The following is a 6,530-nucleotide window of genomic DNA, read 5'->3' on the forward strand; positions in this document are numbered from 1 at the left end:
GGTACACGGTTCCCCCAACACAATCTATTCATTGGCCCGACTGAGCTGTTCAAAGCCCCAGCACTTTCTCAGCGCTGTTCCTCAGGCTCACCCTTCCTTCTTTCTGTCGAAACGAAAGCGGTCCTTCAGTGCTCACGTCAAACACCGCCTGGTACATGATTCCTCTAGAATCAGGGTGATCAACTCCACCCCATTTGAATCCATATTCTACTCTCATAGGCTGTTCACCTCATATTTTGAACTGTCATTTTTCAGAAGATCTTTCTTAACCCTTTAATGCATGAAGACAAGGACCTTTACCATTTTCATTTTTGTATCAGTTCAGTCCATTCGCTCAGTCATGTCAGACTCTTTGCAACCCCACGAACCACAGCACACCAGGCTTCCCTGTCCACCACCAATTCACAGAGCTTGCTCAAACTCATGTCCATCAAGTCAGTGATGCCATCCAACCATTTCATCCTCTGTCATCCCCCTCTCCTGCCTTCAGTCCTTCCCAGCATCAGGATCTTTTCTAATGAGCCAGTTCTTCGCATCAGGTGGCCAAAGTATTGGAGCTTCAGCTTCAGCATCAGTCCTTTCAATGAATATTCAGGACTGATTTCCTTTAGGATTGATTAGTTGGATCTCTTCGCAGTCTAGGGGACTCTCAAGAGTCTTCTCCAACACCACAGTTTGAAAGCATCAATTCTTTGGCGCTCAGCCTTCTTTATGGTTCAACTGATGCTAAAGCTGAAGCTCAATATTTTGGCCACGTGATATGAAGAGCCAAATCATTGGAAAAGACCTTGATGTTGGAAAAGACTGAAGGAAAAAGGAGAGGATGGTGACAGAGGATTAGATGATTAGATAGCATCTAATCATGTTCAACTCTCACATCCATGCATGACTACTGGAAAAAGCATAGCTTTGACTATCGGGACCTTTGTTGGCAAAGTAATGTCTCTGCTTTTTAATATGCTGTCTAGGTTTGTCCTAGCTGTTCTTCCAAGGAGCGAGCATCTTTTAATTTCATGGCTGCAGTCACCATTACAAGTGATTTTGGAGCCCAAGAAAATAAAGTCTGTCACTGTTTCTGTTGTTTCCCTATCTATTTGCCATGAAGTGATGGGACCAGATGCCATGATCTTCGTTTTCTGAATGTTGAGTGTTAAGCCAGATTTTTCACTCTCTTCTTTCACTTTCATCAAAAGACTCTTTAGTTCCTCTTCGCTTTCTGCCATAAGGGTGGTGTCATCTGCATATCTGAGGTTACTGATATTTCTCCCAGCAATCTTGATTATAGCTTGTGCTTCATCCAGCTCGGCATTTAATGTGATGTATTCTGCATATAAGTTATATATAAGCAGGGTGACAATATACAGCCTTAACATACTCCTTTCTCAATTTGGAAACAGTCTGTTGTTCCATGTCCAGTTCTAACTGCTGCTTCTTGACCTGCATACAGATTTCTCAAGAGGCAGGTCAGGTGGTCTGGTATTCCCATCTCTTTCAGAATTTTCCACAGTTTGTTGTGAGTCACACAGTCAAAGGCTTTGGCATAGTCAATGAAGAAGAAGTAGATGTTTTTCTGGAATTCCCTTGCCTTTTTTATGACCCAAGGGATGTTGGCAATTTGATCTCTGGTTCCTCTGCCTTTTCTAAATCCAGCTTAAACATCTGGAAGTTCTCGGTTCACATACTATTGAAGCCTAGCTTGGAGAATTTTGAGCATTACTTTGCTAGCATGTGACATGAGTCCAATTGTGTGGTAGTTTGAGCATTCTTTGGCATTGCCTTTCTTTGGGATTGGAATGAAAACTGACCTTTTCCAGTCCTGTGGCCACTGCTGAGTTTTCCAAATTTGCTGGCATATTGGGTGCAGCACTTTCACAGCATCATCTTTTAGGATTTGAAATAGCTCAGCTGGAATTCCATCACCTCCACTAGCTTTATTCATAGTGATGCTTCCTAAGGCCCACTTGACTTCACACTCCAGGATGTCTGGCTCTAGGTGGAGTGATCACAACATCACAGTTATCTGGGTCATTAAGATCTTTTTTGTATAGTTCTTCTGTGTATTCTTACCATCTCGTCTTAATCTCTTCTGCTTCTGTTAGATCCATACCATTTCTGCCCTTTTTTTTTCTGTCCTTATATGCAGTGCCCATCTTTGCATGAAATATTCCCTTGGTATCTCTAATTTTTTGAAGAGATCTCTAGTCTTTCCCATTCTATTGTTTTGTATCATCAGATGTAGATCAGCACAAACTCTTTTTTAACATTAAGAAAGCTTTATTTATTATTTATTTTGGCTGCACAGGGTCTCTGTTGCAATGCAGGTTCTCAATGCGGTGCGTGGACTTAGTTGCTGTATACGAACTCTTACTTGCAGTATGTGGGATCTTAGTTCCACGACCAGGGATGAGACCCAGGCCCCTGCATTGGGAGTGCAGAGTCTTATCCACTGGACCACCAAGGAAGTCCCAGCACAGACTCTTGTACTAAGACACACATTGAAGAATCACCCCCAAGCAGTGTGGCAAAGCCAGGAGAGATGAAGACATAAAATGCCAAAAGGTTCTTTGGGGATGGCTCTGTGAAGGAGCTCAGACATGAGTAGGATCCTAAAGAGTGGAAGGAAGGAAAGGGGAGGCACAGTTCAGGAAGGTGGAACAGTCTGACTAAGAGACAAAGAAGGAATGAGCCAGGCATGCTGGGAGATGAGTCTGGCTGTCACCAGGGATCCCTGGGGGAAGAGAGTGGAAGATGAAGCTGGACAGGCAGGGCAGGTTGGGTAGGAAGGATGTGTGTGTGCGTGCTCTGTCGTTTCAGTCATGTCCAAGTCTTTGCAACTGTTTGGACTGTAACCCACCAATCTCCTCTGTCCATGGGATTTTCCAGGCAAGGATACTGGAGCCATGCCCTCCTCCAGGATCTTCCCGACCCAGGGATCGAACCCATGTCTCTTGCATTAGCGAGCGGGTTCTTTACCCACGGAGCCATCTGGGAAGCCCAGGAAGGATATGCAGTGCCAGCTAAGGCACCTGGATTAGATCCACACCCTCTTAGTCCGTGGGGTGCCCACCACAGCAGGCCTGGGCCTTGACAGTAGAAGAAGTCCTCTCCTCCTCTGTGAGTCTAGCTCCTCAGCTAGGTTATAAATAACAGGCACCACTTAACTGCACACCTGCTGTGTCTGAGGCCCTAAGCTACATGCTTCACATACACGCTCTCACTGCGCCTTCCAACAGCCCTCAGAGCTGGTATTGTTATCCTCCTTTTGTAAGCAGCAAGGGAAAGCTCAAAGAGGTGAAGGCACTTGCCCAGGCCTCACCTGCTCACTCATTTACTGAACAGATCGGCTGGTGCTGGGGCTTCCCAGGTGGCTCAACGGTAAAGAATCTGCCTGCCAATGCAGGAGACTCAGGAGACACAGGTTCAATACCTGGGTGGGGAAGATCCCGTGGAGGAGGACACTGCAACCCACTCCAGCATTCTTGCCTGGAAAATCCCACGGACAGAGGAGCCTGGCAGGCTATGGTCCACGGGGTCACAAAGAGTCGAACACAACTGAGCGGCTGGCCGGTGCTGAAGTTATATTCACAGGGATGAGGACTGGCACTCTAGCCAGCTACCTACTTGCCTTATTCATTCCTCAAGGGCAACATTTATTAAGGACATAGTAGGAGCCTAATAAACCACACTGAGTAGGGTGGAGGTAGCCGGGGGCTGAGGGGATGGGCTACAGTTTAATGGGTGTACAGTTTCAGTTTTGCAGCAAAAAAATTCTGGAGATCTGTTGCAGGACCATGTGAATATACTTCCTGCAACTGAACTGTACATTTTAAAATGGTTATGATGGTCGTTTTTATGCATTTCTTTTACCACAATTAAAAATAGAAAATAAACAAAGAACACATTAACTCACTGACTGGCTGCTGATAGCATCTTACACTGTTAGATACCCAAGGATGGAAGAGACCCTAAACACATTTTAACCCATAATCATCCAAAACAGAGGACTGGGGACTTCCCTGGAGATCCAGTGGTTAGGACTTTGAGCGTCCAATGCAAGGGGCACAGGTTCGATTCCTGGTCAAGGAACTGCCAGAAGCTCTGGGGCATGACCAAATTCCAAACACAAAGAGAGGCCTGGAGAGGGGCGGTAACTTGCCCAGGGTTGCACAATTAGGCGATGTTGGGACGAAGGTAGGAGCCCAGGTCTTCTAGGTTCAACAGTGAAGAGTGACAGAGGCAGCTGACAGAGCAGAAAACACAGCCTAAGGGGTCAGAAGCCACGGGTTCAAGTTCTGCTTCTCCCACTTATGAGTTCGGTGACCTCAGGGAAGTCATTTATTCTCTCTGAGCCTCATTTTCCTAAACTATAAGGGGGCAATTTAAAACGACATATGCTTGGGGACTTCTCTGGTGCTCCAACGGCTAGGACTCCATACTCCAGGAGGCCTAGGTTCGATCCCTGCTCAGGGAACTAGATTCCCATGATGCAGCTAAAGAGCCTGCACGCCACAATGAAGATCGAAGACTCTGAGTGCTGCAGCGAAGATCCAAAGCAATCAAAGAAATAAAAAATTTTATTTCAAAAAATTTTTAAATTATGTAAAAAAATAAAAATGTGTTCATCAATTTAAAGATTAAAATATGACTTGCTGCTGTTGTCTAGTCACTAAGTCATGTCCTACGCTTTGCAATCCCATGGACCCCTCTGTCCATGGGATTTTCCAGGCAGGAATACTGGAGTGGGTTGCCATTTCCTTCGCCAGGAGATGCTCCCAACCCAGGGATCGAACCCACGTCTCCTGCACTGCAGGCAGATTCTTTACCGCTGAGCCACCAGGGAAGCCCATAAAATATGATTTAATCAGATAAAAAAAAATCCCCTCTCCATTCTGGTTCACTCTCAGCTGTTCCTGGCCTTGCACACAGCAGGTCTTCAACAAGCGACTGTAGAACTGAATCACCATTCAAGTTTATCCACCCCAACCCTCCTCTCTCGCTCACCCCTTCAACCCACAGCTCAGTTGCATGGGCCCTGCCAGGATCCGGCAGAGGGTAGGAAGCCAGAGTGAACGGTCTGCCTCCCTGGCTGCATTCCTTAGCTAAATATAAATGATTTGTCCAGGCCATTGTTTGAAATTGTCCATAATATGTCTCCTCCCCTTCCCATTACTTACAATGACAAATTGACTGCACATCTTTATAGCAGAACATACATACAAAACATTCTCTGTGGTTATTTTTAGTAAAGAGAGGGAAGCTGGCTGATATGCAGGGATCAGAGCCTGAGTCCTCAGTATTCTCCACTAGTCCAGGAAAGCTTCCTGGAGGAGGAAATACCTGAGTCACCCCAGGGAAGGGGACAGCTGCCTGTCAGAAGGGCACCATCACATAAAGAGTTTGGTTCTCTGCAGTCTTATCCATGTTTGGGGTATGGGGAGGAAAAGTCTACCCAGCCCAGGGGGACCCCATACTAACCTAATGCTTCAAACCTCCCCAGACACTAGCAGCATTGGGGAAAGAGAGAAGGGACAGTATCTTTTCCAAAGACAGGAGATCCAAGACTCCAGCTCTGAAATACACGGCTACAAACACTGCTCTTGGTAAGGAGCCAGATTCTTGTTTGGACTTTTTAATTTCTTTATAACCACAGAAAGTTTTTTAAAGTCCCAAACTTGGATGCACAGATGGGCTACATCCCAGACCTCAGGGCCTGCCAAAGCCCTGTCACTGATTGCCGACCTGCCAGCGGTGGCCCAAGGGGTGGTCGGGGAGTTCCGGGGCTGCAGGCGGTACCCAGCCCTGACGGAGCTCCCGGCCCTCCCTGGGGGCGCTGAAGGGACCTCCCCGCGCTGGCCCGCTGGGTCCCACAGTCAGAACCCCTTGACAGCTCCGGAGCTCCGCCTTCCTGCTGCATCCTACAGACCCCCATCCCTCCGCCTAGGGTTCCGCCGGCCACTCCCGCACCCCGTTCCCGGAAGGTCCTCTTCCGAGCCTTTCCCCGTGAAGACCCCTCCTCGCCCCGTTACCGGGCCCCGCACACGTCGTCCCCTTCAGGCGGCTTGCCGCCCCCTCACAGGGAGCAGATCCCACCCCGCCCTCAGCTGGCCCACTGCCGCCCCCGACACCCCTTCCAGGGGCGCCCTGGGCCGCTCGCCCCTCCGCGGACCGGGTCGGGGGCTTGCCGGCCCGCCCCCCGCCAACCCGGACCTGTAACCCTGCTCGTTCCTGAGCCCCCGGCCCGCGGCCCGCCGCCCTGCCTGCCCCGGGCAGCACTCACCGAGCTCCCAGGAATGTGGGGTCCTGCTCGATCGGGCTCGCGCGCCGCAGCCACTGCCGCCGCCAGCGGAAACAGGGGGCGGGGCCTGCCCTGGACTGCGAGGCCTCGGGGCGGGGCCTGCCGAGGGGGTGGGGCGGGGCCTGCCCTGGTATGGCGAGGGCGCGGGGCGGGGCGCGGGCGTGGGGCGGGGCCTGCCCTGGAACGGCGAGGGCGCGGGGCGAGGCGAAGCCGGGAGCGGGGCGGGGCCTGCCCG

General features: G+C 49.8%; 1 protein-coding gene across 1 annotated transcript in view; it reads right to left on the bottom strand.

The window, feature by feature from the left end:
• The window catches only part of TSPAN9 (tetraspanin 9), a 191,992-nt gene extending 185,695 nt beyond the window's left edge, over positions 1–6,297 (bottom strand). The window contains exon 1 of the mRNA XM_061418219.1: positions 6,278–6,297. The gene's annotated coding sequence lies outside the window, so the exon portion shown is untranslated. The remainder of the gene's footprint in view (positions 1–6,277) is intronic.
• Between the last annotated feature and the right edge of the window lie 233 nt (positions 6,298–6,530).

The sequence above is a fragment of the Bos javanicus genome, chromosome 5, assembly GCF_032452875.1.
Source record: "Bos javanicus breed banteng chromosome 5, ARS-OSU_banteng_1.0, whole genome shotgun sequence".
In the NCBI taxonomy this organism is placed as follows: Eukaryota; Metazoa; Chordata; class Mammalia; order Artiodactyla; family Bovidae; genus Bos; species Bos javanicus.